Below are 15209 nucleotides of genomic sequence, written 5' to 3'. Positions count from 1 at the left end.
GTGTGTGTGTGTGTGTGTGTGGTCAGATGCTCTAGAAGCCTATCTGCTTTTTTTTGTCAGTTTGAAATACAGAACAAATTGCTGCATGATCTTAAGACAGGTGTATGGGCAAGAGTGACGTAAACTATATTGATGCAACATGATCAAGATTATTTTCACTAGTAGATATTCATTTATGCTTTGCRAGTACAAGATAATACTCCACAGAAAATTTGGCTAGACGTGTATGTGTGCTACCAAGAAAAGAAAGAAAAAAAAGAAAAAAAGCAGCCATTGGTAATAGGAGGGCTGCCYGAAAGTAAATATAAGATACAGTCTGAATCTTTTTTTTTTACCTTTGTCTTTTAAAGTGTTGGAAGAACTTAATTTAAGAATAGGCTTGAGTATTACAGTAACTGCATTGAAGGCACCTTTGGTTTCTGTGCCTTCCCTCTGTTACTTGCCATCCTGCCTGCTGCTCGCATTTGCCCACGTGGATGTCCTGTTGTTCCCTGTGGGTATTACTCTTAATTGTGCTGTTGTGTTTTAAAAGCCGTGCGTCTGCCTGCTGAGAACCGCTTTTCAAGGTTGCGTGACACGTGGGCGTACAAAAGATTATCTGGAGCGGAGACGTGTTGCGAAAAGGCACTATTGTCTTTCTGCTCGAAATACCCTCCGAGACAAAACGCGTCCTGGGCGTGCGTGTGCATGAGTGCAGCTGATCTCCCCACCCAGGGCACTGAACTATCACGATGCGCGGAGACTTTTTAAGGCAACCGGGTTTTGTGGCTGTGATATGCCTCCCCCTTCACGTACTTCCGTTTCCAGCAAACAAAGGGGGAATTTCATGCTGGGTTTGCAACTGTGGGATGCGGCTCTGGTCCCTAGGTGATGTGGTGGTCAAAGGACAGCGCTGAGAAGGTGGTGGGACCCCTCGTGCAATGTCCCTGCCTTATACAAAGAGTTTCTCTGTTGYGTTGCATCTGCCTTTGCCTTCACCTCCAGGCATGGTGCGAAGAAACCTATTTTCCTGAACTCTTAGAAACATCTTGCTTCTGTCCGTTCTATTGCTGATGTTCAAGTGATATTTGTATTTCCGACACGTGTCTCTGTGAATAGCCTGTTCTACATGCTCAAACGGATTGCTGCAAAGAACTGCTTGGTGGTTCCTAGATCTGCTTATGAATCTGCCAGTGTCTTCCTAGATTTGAAATCTCTCTCCTCTCTGTTGCCTGGATAACAACTGGCCAGATGCTTGAACTGCTGTGCAGGTGAAATCTTGGCCACCTCCTGTTTCCAATTTCCCTGGGAAGTTCCAAATCCTGTTGGAGAGAATTTCAAAGCCTGACGAGATTAAAATATATAATGAATTACTTCTGCCCCTAGAACCTGATTTCCCCTTGCCCCCCTCCTTCCCCCCYGCCAAGAAATCAATGAGGAGCTTTGGCTTTCTTGTGCAACCTCCTTTTGAAGGTAGGAGGATGATGAATYGATACTGGTTTAGTTTCTACTAGGCAGTAACTGCAGCTGGAACTACTTTCCTGCTAATAACCTGCACTGTAACTCAAAGCAAAAATGCAGGACTGTCTTAATACACTGATGGAGGCTATCTTGAATACAGGTTATGGCTGCTAATATAAAAATACAGAACTCAGTAGTGGAACTGCCATGGAGATAATTTGGCCTGTAAAGCACCCCCCCCCCCAAAAAAAAAAAAAAGTAGTAGAAAAGCTGTGGACAGCCCATCTCTGGAAGTCCAGCACTTCAGCCTTGGTGGGAGAGGCTTTTTTGTAACAAAGCGTGAATACGCAGCAAAAAATAGGCTACAGGAGTGCTCAGCTCTGAAAACTCCCGCTTGCCAAGAATACTGACTGTCATCTTAAAAGCTGTCTTATTTTCTTGTTCCTTTCGCTAAGCCTTGTCTTGGAGATGTGACTGGAGAGTTACCCGTCACAGTGGTGACAAAGGTTAACGCAGGAGAGCAGGGAGGGAGGAAGATGTCATGCTTTTCTYTTAAAATTAAATGTGAGCCTGGTTGTTTAAATGGTATCTTTGAGGCTGGTACTGTCTGCTGCTTAGCTGGGATCTACTGGGAGTCGATTCTGTACCTGCTTCCCCCCCCTTTTGTGAAGGGCTCAGCTCTAGCAAATTGTTTAGGTTTTGTTTTAGAGCAAAACAGATGATCCGGTTGGCTCTGCAGCTCTCACTGTGATACATGACAAGCTTGAAATCTCTGCATGCAACCTGCTGAGCTCTTCTGAAAAAAATCTGCATGCTTATTCTGATGTCTAAAGGGACCATCTCATCAGGTTTGGTTGGTTTTTAGTGTGTCTGGTAGCCTCAGCCTTTCAAAACATCTGAGATATGCATGTTTCTTTTGAAACCTAAAACAGAACCTGGCAGACCCAAGATCCTAATGGCTGGGGAAAAGGTGACTTCTAAGCAATATAACAACTGTAGCAATGTCCTTTTTGGGTGGCCTGTTGAGGAAGAGTTCAGCCCTGCTACCATCTCCCTGATAATTTCTGGGTGCTCATGAACACGCCATGCGCTCCTCTTTCAAAGCTTTATCCATTTCAATTGCTTCCACTTGATAGCTTGAACAGGAGAAAAAAAGGGGAAATCCTACAAAATGACAAGTTTAAGCCCTTTCTGTAAGAGCAAAGAGAATGGCAAGGATGACACTCTGTTCTTAAATGCACTCTGACTGTAATGAAAGACTCGATGACTTGTCTCATTCTTCCTCTAATCTCCTCTGAATGCTCTGCTCCTTCCCCCAGTGACACCCRCAGATGCTGGTAGGAGTTGGAGTTGATGCCCTGAGGATGCCACTGTTTGTATGTTCTGCTCATCCAAAAGTAATGTTGGGAATGGGAGGAAGTGCTGAAACTTTGGGATATTGGCCCTTGTGAGATCCAGAAGTTTGTAGCCACTTTGCTCACTCTTTTTAAAAAAACAAAACAAAACAAAAACAAAAAACAACCTCTAAATCTCCATTCTTCTCTCCCTACCTTGACAGCAAAGAATTGAGGCACTGCCATCAGTGTATGGTAAAACCCTCAATATCCTCTATGAGGGCCTCACTGTCCTGCTACGGGATGGATGTCTCTTGATGTCATTTGCTCTGTGGAAGAGGTCTCTTGTGACAGATGAAACAAGCTGGAGGGAGTTCAGTTGTGATGATAACATAAATAAGCAAAGCTTTTGCGTCCTTTCCAAACAAGCTTGGGAGATCCCACTACTTACTCTTCATCTGTGTTTAGTCTCTGAAATCTTTTGAATCTTGTCTAGCTCCTGAAATCTCTGAACAAGAGACCAGGACCTGGGGAACTCGATGTGACAGCTGGTGACACAGGCTTGGGGTTTACCAGTTGGGGGTCATCTCTCCTTTCTTTATCTTGCTATGGAGGAAAGCAGAATCCTTTCTCTGTGTGAAGGGGTCTCTGTGAAATGTGGTATGCTCCCTTCCAGACTGCTAGTCTTAATATAATAATCGGAGTTCAGTGGCGCAACCACCGAGTCTATTCCTATCTGAAAGCCAAAAAACCTTATGTTTTGGAAGCTTCTCCATAGATAAGTGTGAGGGCCGCTCTTCATGGTGAGGAGAGCCTAAACCAGTGTTATGAGCTTGAAACACACCTCATGGCATCCATCTGTATTTGTCTTCTGCTGCCGCAGTGGGGCAGTTGGACTGGTTGGCCTTCCTCCAAGGCATGGTGGAGAACTGGCTGTGATTGGTGGTGACTTTATGATGGGACCTCAAGTGGCCCATTTGGTGGCTGGATGCAAAGCTTGGTCTACCCTGGGCCTGCTCTGCAGGCAGCAGTGTAGTGTTGAGTTGTACCTGCTATCCTGAAATCTGATGCAATCTAGCTATGCKCTGGCTGGACCATATGGAGCTTTTTGCAGCTGTGACTAAGCTGTCAGCAGGATTATTTCCTGCTGCGTGGCCAAAGTGTTTTGGGCAGGACTGTGAGTTGCTTTCTGTGAAGCGTAAGAACTTGAAAAGAAATGTCCCTTAATGGAAAGGATCCCATGTTAAAAAGTGCTCTGTTAACTGAGCCCCTCATTGCCGAAGAATGGCTGGCTCTTCCCCTCTCTACTATTTCTGTAGTATGTGTCTAAATCTGTGGTTAACTTTTTGTGCCTGGTGGCCAAGCACCAAGGATGGACTTGTCAAACTTAATCTGTTCCAGTAAATAGCCTGGGTTTTCAGTTGAGAGTTTGAAGAATTACAGCTTTGACAGATCAGTCTAGTTAGGAGAAAACCMAAGGGCTGCTAGATCCTATGTTTAAAAAGTCTACTTTGAGCTCTAAAAGAGATTCAAGAGAAATCATGCTTACATCCAGCAGAAGAGCCACCTGTTGCAGAGGGAGAGCTTGTGAGCTTGKGAGTGCTGCGGAAGCTGCATATGCTGGGTTCAAACCTGTGGGCTGAACAAGTGTTAGGTGGCAACGATGCTTCTCTGGCACAGAGTACAGAACCTTATTAAGCTGTGAAAAGAAACACGAACAGCCCATTGAAAGACGGAGCTAGACAAGACGCGGAACTGCCTCCGTGTTTTTGCTGTAGAGGAATGCTGTGAAGCCAGACAGATTGAGGACCAAAGCGTGGGTGGTGTGTGAAGAAGGCTCTTGCGTAATGTCCCGTGAATAGAAATGCGTGCGTGATGCTCTTCTGTCCTCCCTGCTGCTGGAAGCAGGTGGTATCAGCTATTTGCAGAAAAGGGAAGGTCTTAATGGGCTTCGGTCAATTAGCGCTAAACTGAACGAAAAAGGAGAAAATGTGGAATTCCAGGGGGTCTGGTAGAAGATAGAATAACAAAACTAGCTCCATTGGAAAATGCCTAGAATTCAAGTGGATTTTGTAATATATTAGTAATATCAAAGCAGAGTGTTTTCTAACCTAGTGAAAAAGTTCATCACCCCTTCTTAAATACAGCTGAGGAAGATCCAAGATAAGGGCTGAGGACTTTCTTAACTGAAGCCTTGCAGCCTACTCAATAGCTTGTGATTGCTATGCTGCTCAAGAGAGAAATGGATATTCTTGGAAAGCAGCATGATCCAAAACTCCAGCTTTCTAAGCAATTTTACATGTTCCAGCAAGCTAAAAGTTAATAGCCAAGAGCAAAGATTAAAGAGATGATGGTGATTTATAGCAGTTTGGCTAACACAGGTAGCTTGAGGGGTTTAGGATGGAAATGTCTTTTCCAGTATGACCAGCCGGACTCTTTCAGAGCTTGTATGTTGGCTGTAAACCTCAGGCTGTTTTAAAACTTGTTTGAAAAAAACTTAGCCTCTCTGATGGARACATCTCTTTAAAAAGAAAAGAAAAAAATTCTTCCATCTCCTCTTCCTAAGTTGCTCCTGAATAAAGTGAGAGTGGAGGTCTCTTTTCCCCAGGTTGTTGGGTTATGCTCTCCCTGGCCAAAAGGCAGACACACCTCTGCAAAACGTTTTTCTTGTATGGAAGCTGCTGCTGGAGGATTGTGACTGATGAAATAGCYGCTCGGTAGCTGGCTAGAGGGAAGMCYGAGCAGTGCRTTCTTGCTTYCCTACRATGCCTTGCTGCAYGGCCGAAAAATTAGCGTAGGCTTGTGGAGGAAGTGCAACAGCTCTTGGGTTTTTAAGTTCTTGAAAAGCCTTATCTTCACCTTGTCTGCTAAGCATAGCCTGTCATATTTTCTTCCTCTTGTTTTTGTTTTAGGTGTGGCTTTTTTTCTTTCCTCCCCTGTATTGCTTAGAGCATGGACCTGCCATCACCATTAATGCTCTTATGCAGTGAAGTTGATACCCRCATGGTCATGGAGTGACAGCTCTGAGCAGGATGCAGTTGGGATGTCTTGTACCACCCAGGACTGACCGTGCTGGTCCCACTGGTATAATGGGCAAAAGAGTGCAGCTGTGTTTATTGCAGAACAGGGTGGGTTTTTGCATTGATTGGTGAAATGAGGAAAAGAAGGCTCAAGAGTATTTATCCAGAGTGAGAGGGTATTGGTTGTCTTGTTTCACACTCTGAAACAGGTGGAAAAATGCTTTTGAGGCAGCTTCTCTTCCATGCAAGCGCCCTCCCTATAGGTGAACTCAGCTTGGAGAATATGAATTCTGGCTGCCTTGCAGGGGCACATTTTAGGTGCAGAGAGCTAGATGCTCCTCTGAGCTCAAGTGGGCTTGTAAGTCTGGCTCTGATCAAGCAGCCTGCAGCGTTTCTCTGATTCTCAGTCAAGCAATCTGAGGACTTGCTTGAAATCTAAGCTTGTGTTTTGGGGGGGAGGGGGGGTCTATGTCTGGATTTTGACTTGTATGCAGTTTACAACAGATAAAAAGCTTTTTTTTATGCTGGACAGTCAAGTGCCCCACTTTGAACTGGCTAGGAAAGGAGGTGTCTTTTAGCAATTGCTTAGGTTTCTTCTGCGTTGCCTCAAATAATAGTAATAAAATCAGTGGTTCACCTTCCATAGAGAATGAGATAATGATAACACTGGCGAAAAAAAGGAGGAAGTTTGGTTCATGTCACTCACTTGACACCTATGGGCTTAGAGGAGCCAAGGAGGGTCACTGTAGTTTAACTCTACCAGCTTCAGGGGATGCAGACATTAAAATGACTTTTTTTTCATGAATGAGGCACTCTTCTCTCTCATCCACGATTGTATTTCTTAATAAGCTTCTTGCAGACTTGAGAAGAGGCATGTATCTCTTTCTTCTTTCTTGGCATAAGAGCTTTTGAAACTAGATTTATGTAATGGTTGAGTTGTGACTTGACTGTATTGGCAAAGCTAAGACACTGCTTCTTTTAAGTATGATTTTTTCAGTCATTCCATTTGGTGCCTTTTGAGGAGAAACAATCACTTCCTGGTTAGGAAAATGATTTGTAGTCTAATACCTAAATTACCTGAATTCCAGAGGGCTGAGTGATTTGTTTTCCATCTCTGAAATAAGCAGTTTCAGTAGGACTGGGGGTGATAGAAATTTGGAAGATGTGCTAATAATACCAGAATTCAGGTCAGAAAATAAAAAGCTTCTTTCCCCATTATAACCCAGAAGGACAATTATGTAACTGTTCTTAAATCAGCTTAAGAGAGATAGCCAGAATGGAAAACCTAGTCAAACATACAGCTGATAAGCCCACAGAATCCAAAAATAGGATCATGCTACTGGGAATGAAAAAGGACCTGCTGGAGGGAATGGATCTTTTTAGATTAACAGAGAAATTCAAGTGATGGTCAAATCCACCACAAACCAAACAAACCTGCTGACACACATCAGCTGGACTGTAATCTTGATGTGAAGATACTTATGTTGGTTTATAAACTATGTCCTAGCTGGGAAAACCCAAGAGTCTTCTAGTGGTATCAGGCAGTGTGTAAGCTCTTATGTCGCTCGTGCCTTACCTAGACCCTGATGTTCAATCTAATGGATATAGTGGAAACTGGAGGCCCAAAAGCCCCCACAGTGATGAAGCGGAGTAGACATTCATGTCAGATTCCCTGTTTTCAGTTGAAAATTGCTCTTAAGATATGGTGAAACAACTGATTGCCAGCTTTGGAAACAAAGGCATAAAGTATACCTTATTTTTTTCATTTGTCTTCCCCCTTCCTCCCACTTCTTTCTCACTGATGATGAATTAGCCTGTTAATTTGTTATGCTGCCCCTGTTTATGCAGGGTTTTATGTTGTGGCCTTGTGTAAATCTGAATAAACTCATTCTTGCTAGGTGTAATCCCTGTGTTTCCCTGCTGCACATATTCTGATTAGTGGCATGAAGCATGTTTGGCCAGTTGGGACTTCTCCTCCTCTTCCTCTCTGCCCAACAAGAGGCCTCCTTCCCTGTTGCTCTGCACTGGTGCCTTCAGGAACAGCCTCCCCAGTGTTTTGCACCTCTAACTAATATTTCTCAGTTCCATCTTCCTACCCCCTTCTGCATCTGACTGCTCTAGCTTGGGAAATGCTCTCCTCTCCTCCTTTTCCACAGCCTTCCGCTATGACTTCTCATATGGCAAAGCGAGAGACACCCCCTTTCCCCCCTCCACTACCATATCTACTTTCCAAATATTCTCCTTTAGCATGTGGAGTTTACCATTTTTGCAGAAAAATAATCCCAGTTTTACAGTTTGCCTTTTTCCTTCTTTCTTGCCCAGCTCTTTTCCTTTGCAAATGAGTCCTCTGGTTTATCCAGTCTGGATACTGGTGGCTTTGAACTCACTGCTCCCTAGAGGAGGGCACTGAAGCCTTGCGTTGACTGCGCTAGAGTTTCAGTAGTGTGTGAGAACTGTTTTGGCAAAAAGAAAGATACTGTCAGCAGCAGATCTGTTTTTTCTGGCATTTATGAAGCCTAATTCTGAAATTTCTCACTTAAATCACACTTGCAGAGATGCTGTGTTGGGTACTTCATGCTTTCTCTTAATTTGGTCAACAAAACAGTGTCTTTTCAGGACCTTTTCAGTATGTTCAAGAGGCAGCAGAAACTGGCTTAGTGGTCCATCCAGCAAGTTATTTAACTTGGGGTGCTCTCAGGTTTTTCCTTTCTAACCCCCAAAGTTGACCCAATGGCAACTGAAGTCTAGCTTCTTTGAGACTTGCTTCAAAACTTTTAATCTTCCCCCTTCCATCCTTTCATGTCTCCAGCTGTGCATACAGACTAGTCTTTGGTAGCGGCCTGGACTGGAACTGCTCTTCCCTTGGGGAGGTTCATTTGATCCTTTCCCACCCAACAGCAACTCTTCTTGAAGAGCGTGCCAGAGCGAAACCGCTGTGTGCGCTGGAAGAGGCGCACCAGTGCTTCAGGGYGTTGGTGGTGGCTGAGGAGGGAAGGGGGGTAGCGGAGAGTGGAGGAGCAGAGAATGGGAACAGAGACGCTCACACGATCACACTGTTTTCCTAGGAAAATAAGCTGAAAATGAAGATATTTTTAGCTCCTTGTCAGCATAAGGAAATCTGCCTGTTTTCTGTGGAKGGTAACCTCCCTCAATGTTCCCACCTAGACAGGCCCTTAATCTAAATTAACTGAAGATGAAAAACCCAAAGTGAGCTAGGAGAAGTGAAATGAACCAAGCCGAATAAAAGCTAGTTAATCCTGGAAGCAGTGTGCTTGTTTGCAGCTGGCCTGCCCTTTCAAGTTAGATAGACTAACTTTCCTGGGAACCTCTTTATAAATAAACCCTGGAGGAAAAGCCCAAAATCCCCCCTGTCCCCCCCAAACAAAACCTCCAAYGTATTGCTTTTCTGTGGGAGATCCATGCTCCAGAGAGTTCTCCTCTGCTTTGCTGGGATTGCAGCTGCTTTTTGGGTTGTTTTCCAGATGTGAGGTGTGTGACTCACCCAAGTAGATGCTTTCCTCCCTTCAGAGTGAGCATAGACTTGCAGACTAGCAAGCGTGTCTAGTGTTTGCTTGATGCTTGCGTAAGGATGACTTGTCAAAAAAAGTGCATGAAGCCTTCCCCACCCCCCGCCATGTCTGGTGCTAAAATATCTGCCTTGGGTATATTGTCCATGTCCCCTTTGTAGTGACATTCACGCCCTTCTAGGCAGGGAAGGAAAGGTCATCTTGTTGAACGAGCACATGTTCCCTGTGGTCAGGCTTATTAGTGCTGAATGAAGGTCTGCGTAACTGATCTTTAGTCTGGGATGCTGAGCAAAAAAAATCTGATTTTTCCACTYCAGTGTCACTGGGCTACTAAGCAAAATCAGCTTTCAGCCTCTCTCCTTCTGTGGCTTTTTTCCTAGAAAGCTTAGTGTTTTATGGAGATGAGAAGAAAAATATTGGTGCTGCTGCCTCCTGGCCTCTGGGCCCCTGAGGGACTTGCTGTTTAGCTGTGCCAGATACTTGGATGTGCTTTTCTGGGTTAGAACCTATTCCCACCATGCTATGTGGCCATGCTTTGACGGCCCCCTTGGGGTCTTGGATCAAGACCCTGTTCTCTGTAGAATGAGGCTGAGAATCATAAGCAATGACCTAATGGACTTTTAGTGTCTAAATGTCTCTAATCTTCTGCACTATGTCCTCAGCCCTGATGTTTAAGTGTGCAACAGGATGTATCTTCTCGCCTCCTTCAGGCCTGTTTGGCAAATGACAAGATCTGTGTTGCATACAAAATTGTCAAGAGACCAGAGGGAGGAGGGACAGCAGTCTGCTGCCTGCTCCTTGCATCTTCTCCAGGGCTCTGTTTTGCTCCAACATTCCCAAATGACAAAGGCCATCAGTCCCTTACCTGGCCAGAGTTTGTGCTGGACCTCTTACCTGACCACCATGGATCACCTGCTTGTTGTGAATGAGGAGAGAGAGATGCAAAAATGCCCATAGGGATGGGCAGCATTGCTGAGCATTTAGCAAGCTGTAGGACACTCCTATTCCTATGATYTAACAACTACCCAAGTAGCTCCCGTATGAATATGGTTATCCTCTTTCTTTAGAGCGTCACGGTGAGCAGGATGGAGGGGAGGTGGTTTTCTTACTGTGAAGGCAGCTCATTGCAGATGTCAGTGTCTTGCTATAATGTCTTGGATCTGCCAGTTTGCATGTCACTGGTAGTAGTGTGCTGAGTGGTGGTGTGTCTAGCCATTGGTAACTGTGTCCCGAAGAGTGTCAGTAGTGCTGGGAAGGGCACAGGAATGGATCGGGTTAATGTTCATTGTAGTAATAATAATAATAATAATAAAAAAAAAATCCTCAAAATTGACTGAGAGCATTTTGACTAATAGGTCTTGGATTTGCATCAGTAAATGAGTTTATGAATCCCTCATGACTRGTATCTTCCATAAAGAAAACAAGATAGTAGCTGATGTAACTGGCAGATGGGGTTTTGTGTTTTTTGTTTTTACTAGAACAGAACTCTCCAGGCCTGGGCTGGAAATGACTGTGAATCTCCTCTGTTAACTCTGGGAGTGATCTTATGGATAGAGGGGTGGTTTCCTTCCCTAGCAGTGTYGTTTCTAATGTGTCGGAGTCGTAATGACCTTGACCAGCATTTCAAGATACTCTGTTGAAAGCTTGGGAGTGTTTGGGAATGTCGCACTTCCTTGCCAATCAAATGAGAAAATTCCCGTCTGCTGAAAGATGGATGCTGCTGTAAAGAGAGCAGTAAAATCACTTCATCCTCATTCATGTCTTTCTAAAGTTCAGCTMCTAGGTTTTGAAAGAATAKACGCATCAGCAACCAAGACAAGTAYCTGCCTGGGTTGAGCAACTGTGTGATCTGGTTGTTGTAACCTGTCTTGTGTTGCCTACTTGCTTCCCTAGATGCTGCTTTCATTCACTGCACAGTGTCTAGCTTGAGCTTGTAGATTCTCTGGGAGGCGATCTGTCATACCTGTCTCCTTGCACTGAGCAGTCTGATTCTGATTTATACAAAACTGGAAAGGCAATAATAACTAGAAAGAGGTCTTAGGAACCCACGACAAACCTATTGAACAGCTTTGGAACAGAAAGGGATAAAGGTGACTTTTGCCCTTGCTATGTCAAAAATCAAAATATCTGCCTTAAAATAGGGCTGGAGGAGGGGATGGGGTGTGTGCACATCTCATTTTGATCTTGTCTTTGTTTCCATGTTTTTGAGTGCACAGAAAACTGTAGTGAAGGTGATGAACTTCAGTAAACAGTAAATTGTGCGAGTCTGCCCTGACARCTTAACAGAAAAGTGTTTTCTTATCGCAGACAGGATAGCTTCGGGGGCAGCATCTGAGCTGCTTTATGAGAAAGGCTTCCAGGATGTGCTGTGGCTGGTCACTTGAAAAACTCACATGTGTGTCTTGTTCTGGGAMCTGGGGCTCCCGTGGGGGTTAACGCTGGATATTTTATTAAATCATGTGACCATTGAACCACTCAGGTGCAAAGGGATSTCTGGAGATGTCTACTCCAACCCCTGATCGAAGCAGGGTCAACACTGGGTTCAGGTCAGGCTGCTCAAAGCCTTTTCCAGTTGGGTCTTGAAAACCTCCAAGGATGGAGGTTCTCCAAGGATGGAGCACTGTCTGAGCTCGTGTCAACTTTTGGCATCCCCAGGCATGAAGCAGTAATATCTGATTTTATTTTTTTTTATGCTCTTGTTTTTGCTAAGAACTTTGCTTGATTATTTCCCACCCCGGGCTTGTACCATGTAGAGCAATCCTTCCATATTCATCTTCTAATCCAGGCTGACCATTTGTGATGATCTCTCTTGGACTTTATCAGTTTGCCCCCCCCTTTTTTTTTTAAAGAGTTCTCTGTCCAAAACTGAATACCTAGAATTATAGCTGAGGCCTCTCCAGTGTCAGATGGTCTGTCTCAGTTGCTCCAAATCAGTCCAGTTGCAAAGGGAAAGGAAGAAAAGGGCTTTAGAGCCGCAAGTTCCCYGAAATCAGGGAGAGGAAGTTGGCTTCTTTGTGTCTTGCACGTCACCAGGTCCTGCTGGCTATGTTCTACTTTTGATTACTTTGGCCGTAGCATATCCAGTGTGTTTGTAGTGGGGAGGAGTTTGTGTGATTTGGGTCTCATCAAGCTAATGTACACGCTTTGGGAGTATGAAGCTGAAGCTGAAGCAGTATCTGGCTTGTAGAACAAGAGAGCTACAGAGAATATGGAAGATGCAGAGGAAACAGCCTGTGCGTGCTGTTTTTATTGCTGATCTTATTGGTGAGGGTACTTCAGTGCTTTGCAACACGTTGATTTTGTGCAGGGTGGCTACTTGGGAGGAAAGGAGCATCAAGTCTTTGAGAGCAAGTGTGCTGCTTCCCTAATATAGCTGCTTCTCTGCTAGGTAAGAATGCTGTTTTGTTTTTTTTTTTTTGGTGTCCCTTGCAGCTACATGGAAGGAATCAATCACAGGAATAAAGAGCTTGCTAATCCATTAAACTAGGACTTTCCACCTCTTATTAAGCCAAAGACATTCATGCTTAATTCTCTGGATAGCAGTTGCACAGCAGACATGCAAAGTATTAATTGTAAAACCAATCTTGCAGACTTTTTTTTTCTTCCCCTTACTGTTTCAATTAAAGCGTGTGCAGTGGGTGTGGAGGCATTTTGTTCATTCTGAGATGAGTGCTATTGGCACAGTTTATGTAGTTCTTTTCTTTTCCTGCTGGCATGAACCAAACTTTCAGTGGTGCAGTAGGGAACGCGTCCTGGGGAAAGCGGAGAACAAACAAGCTACAGCAAAATGTTCGATAGAGGTTTCTGCTTTAGCTCCTAACGTCTTCCAGAGGAGATTAAAACTGCCTCTTGGAGGGCCAGGTAATACAATTCACGTGTGATTACAGCGAATTTTCCAGGAGTGTGAGTAGGAAAGGGGGATTGGGGAGGGGGGAGAAAAGCTTGTCTGTAAAGGAAACCGTATGTCAGAGGGTGTGTGTTCAAAAACTGTTCTGTTCCCATTTAATTCCTCAGCAAAAACACATGCTGAAAATGGATAAGGCTTGATGCAAACTGTTGTTCTTTAGCTTGGAGAAGATGGCAAAGCTTTGGGGATCTATGGAGAGGAAAAACATAGAGCAATCTTGTTAATTCCTTAAATATTTTTTAATTAAAACTTTATTTTTTGTTTGTGCTTGAGCCCCTTCATAGCTTGCTTCAGCATCTAGCTGTGCTTCCTTGGTATCTTGTCTTATTGTCTTCTACTGTTGTTGGTTTCTTTCCTCTCTTCTCTGGCCTTGGTGCTCTCTTCTGCTTACCTCTGCTGATGTTCTTTCATGGCCCAGATTTTTATTTTTAACTGTTGTTTTCTTGTGGTGCCAGTGCCATCAACCACTCTGAAGTGATGCGCTGCAGTGACTTTTAGCATGCTCTAAGTATGTTCCTCCCTGGAAGAGCTGATGGTCCAAGAGAGATGTACCTGTGCTGTAGCACCTGTGACTCCTCCTGTGTAATTCAGAGCCACGTGTGTGCATTAGGGACTGGGCCCTGTGGAAACCCTCTGTAGTCAACTTATTTTTCTCTGGTTGGTGATGGCTATAACCAAGAGCAATAAGCAATTGGCTCCTGTAACATGCAAGCTCGCCTGACTACCTCCTGGATGCTGTCCTCCCTCTTCCCAAATACCACCATCCCAGCTAGCTGGAAAACTACTTGAATGCAGGAAAGCTCTAGCAAAGCAGCTAATCTGGGATCTTTCTTCAAGYGGTCAATTGTGTTAAGGGTCTCAAAGCCCTCATTTTGAGCAGCACGGGGAGGTCCTCAGTATTTTTCTGGTTTAAACCGTCATCATCTCCTGGTGCCYGACTTAACTCTGTTTTCGGTATGGCAAGCCCACTTTTCTGAAGGACAAAGGACTTCTCTTTATTTGGTTTTCCTGGATGCCAGCAATACTGGCAAGGCCTCCTTGAGAACCCTAGGGAAAGGCCGTTAGTCAGCACGTGTTTTGCCAGTAAAGCTGAAATCTGGTATCCATTAAAGTCMACTAGCTTCCTAGCAATTCCTTGCTTTGATATTAGCATGTGTTTGCCAAATACAGGCTCAACAGGATTGAGGTAGCTTCTTTCGTGGTCTAAAATCATGCAGCAGTTGGGCTGCTTTAGCTTTTCATGTACTTCTAATCAGGGTACGTGACCCTGATACAATGCTGAGACTCTCTTAATATTTCTCAATCAGGAAGCACTACATAAAGGAAATGAGATTATAGAGCCAATTAACTCCTTGGAATTGAAATCCAGGGTGTTGCTCTTATTGCCTTTCTTGATCTTTCTGTTACTTTTGGTTGATTTTTTTTTTCTTGAACTCCCTTTTGGCCCTGCTTACATCTGGATTTAGCTTTTATGTTCCAGCAGCAGAAAAGACCTAATGTTTCTCTGCCTGCAGAATAGTAGCTGATCTTGTCTGACAGTTGCTAGTCTCACTGCAGACAGGAGACATGTTCCCTGTGGGCACTCCAGCTTGGACCTCCCCTATAACATAGACTGAGCAATGGAAGTAGACTTTCAACACCTAATCCACCAGTTACCCGAAGGTGGGATCAGCTCTAGCCATGCCGTTTTTAATGCATTTATCTTGCTTGTTTGGGTATCTTTGACTCTCCTCTGCTGTCCGTCTCTGCAGTGGCTAATAGTTGTATTTCTCTGCCAGGAAGAATGGGGTCTTGCACCTCTTGGGTTGCTTAAAACTTCTCTTTGCTACTTTTGAGAGCAAAGAACCTTGTTAGAACACTTGCAGATGTGAGCAATTCCTGATGTGCTGGCAGGAGCTGTTGACCATGATTCCACCAGCCTCTAGAGGAATGAGTTCTTTCCATGCTCAAGTTGCCAGGAGGTCATTGGTGGAGGGGACCA

At 44.4% G+C, this 15209-nt stretch overlaps 1 protein-coding gene across 3 annotated transcripts in view; it reads left to right on the top strand.

Annotated features, from left to right (window-relative positions):
- GDPD5 (glycerophosphodiester phosphodiesterase domain containing 5) overlaps positions 1-15209 on the top strand; it is a 172310-nt gene that overhangs the window by 31928 nt on the left and 125173 nt on the right. The window lies entirely within an intron of this gene.

This window comes from Apteryx rowi, unplaced genomic scaffold (genome assembly GCF_003343035.1).
Source record: "Apteryx rowi isolate R43461 unplaced genomic scaffold, aptRow1 scaffold_587, whole genome shotgun sequence".
NCBI lineage: Eukaryota > Metazoa > Chordata > Aves > Apterygiformes > Apterygidae > Apteryx > Apteryx rowi.
The sequence above is the reverse complement of the archived record's forward strand: the minus strand, read 5'-3'. Positions and strand labels throughout refer to the sequence as shown.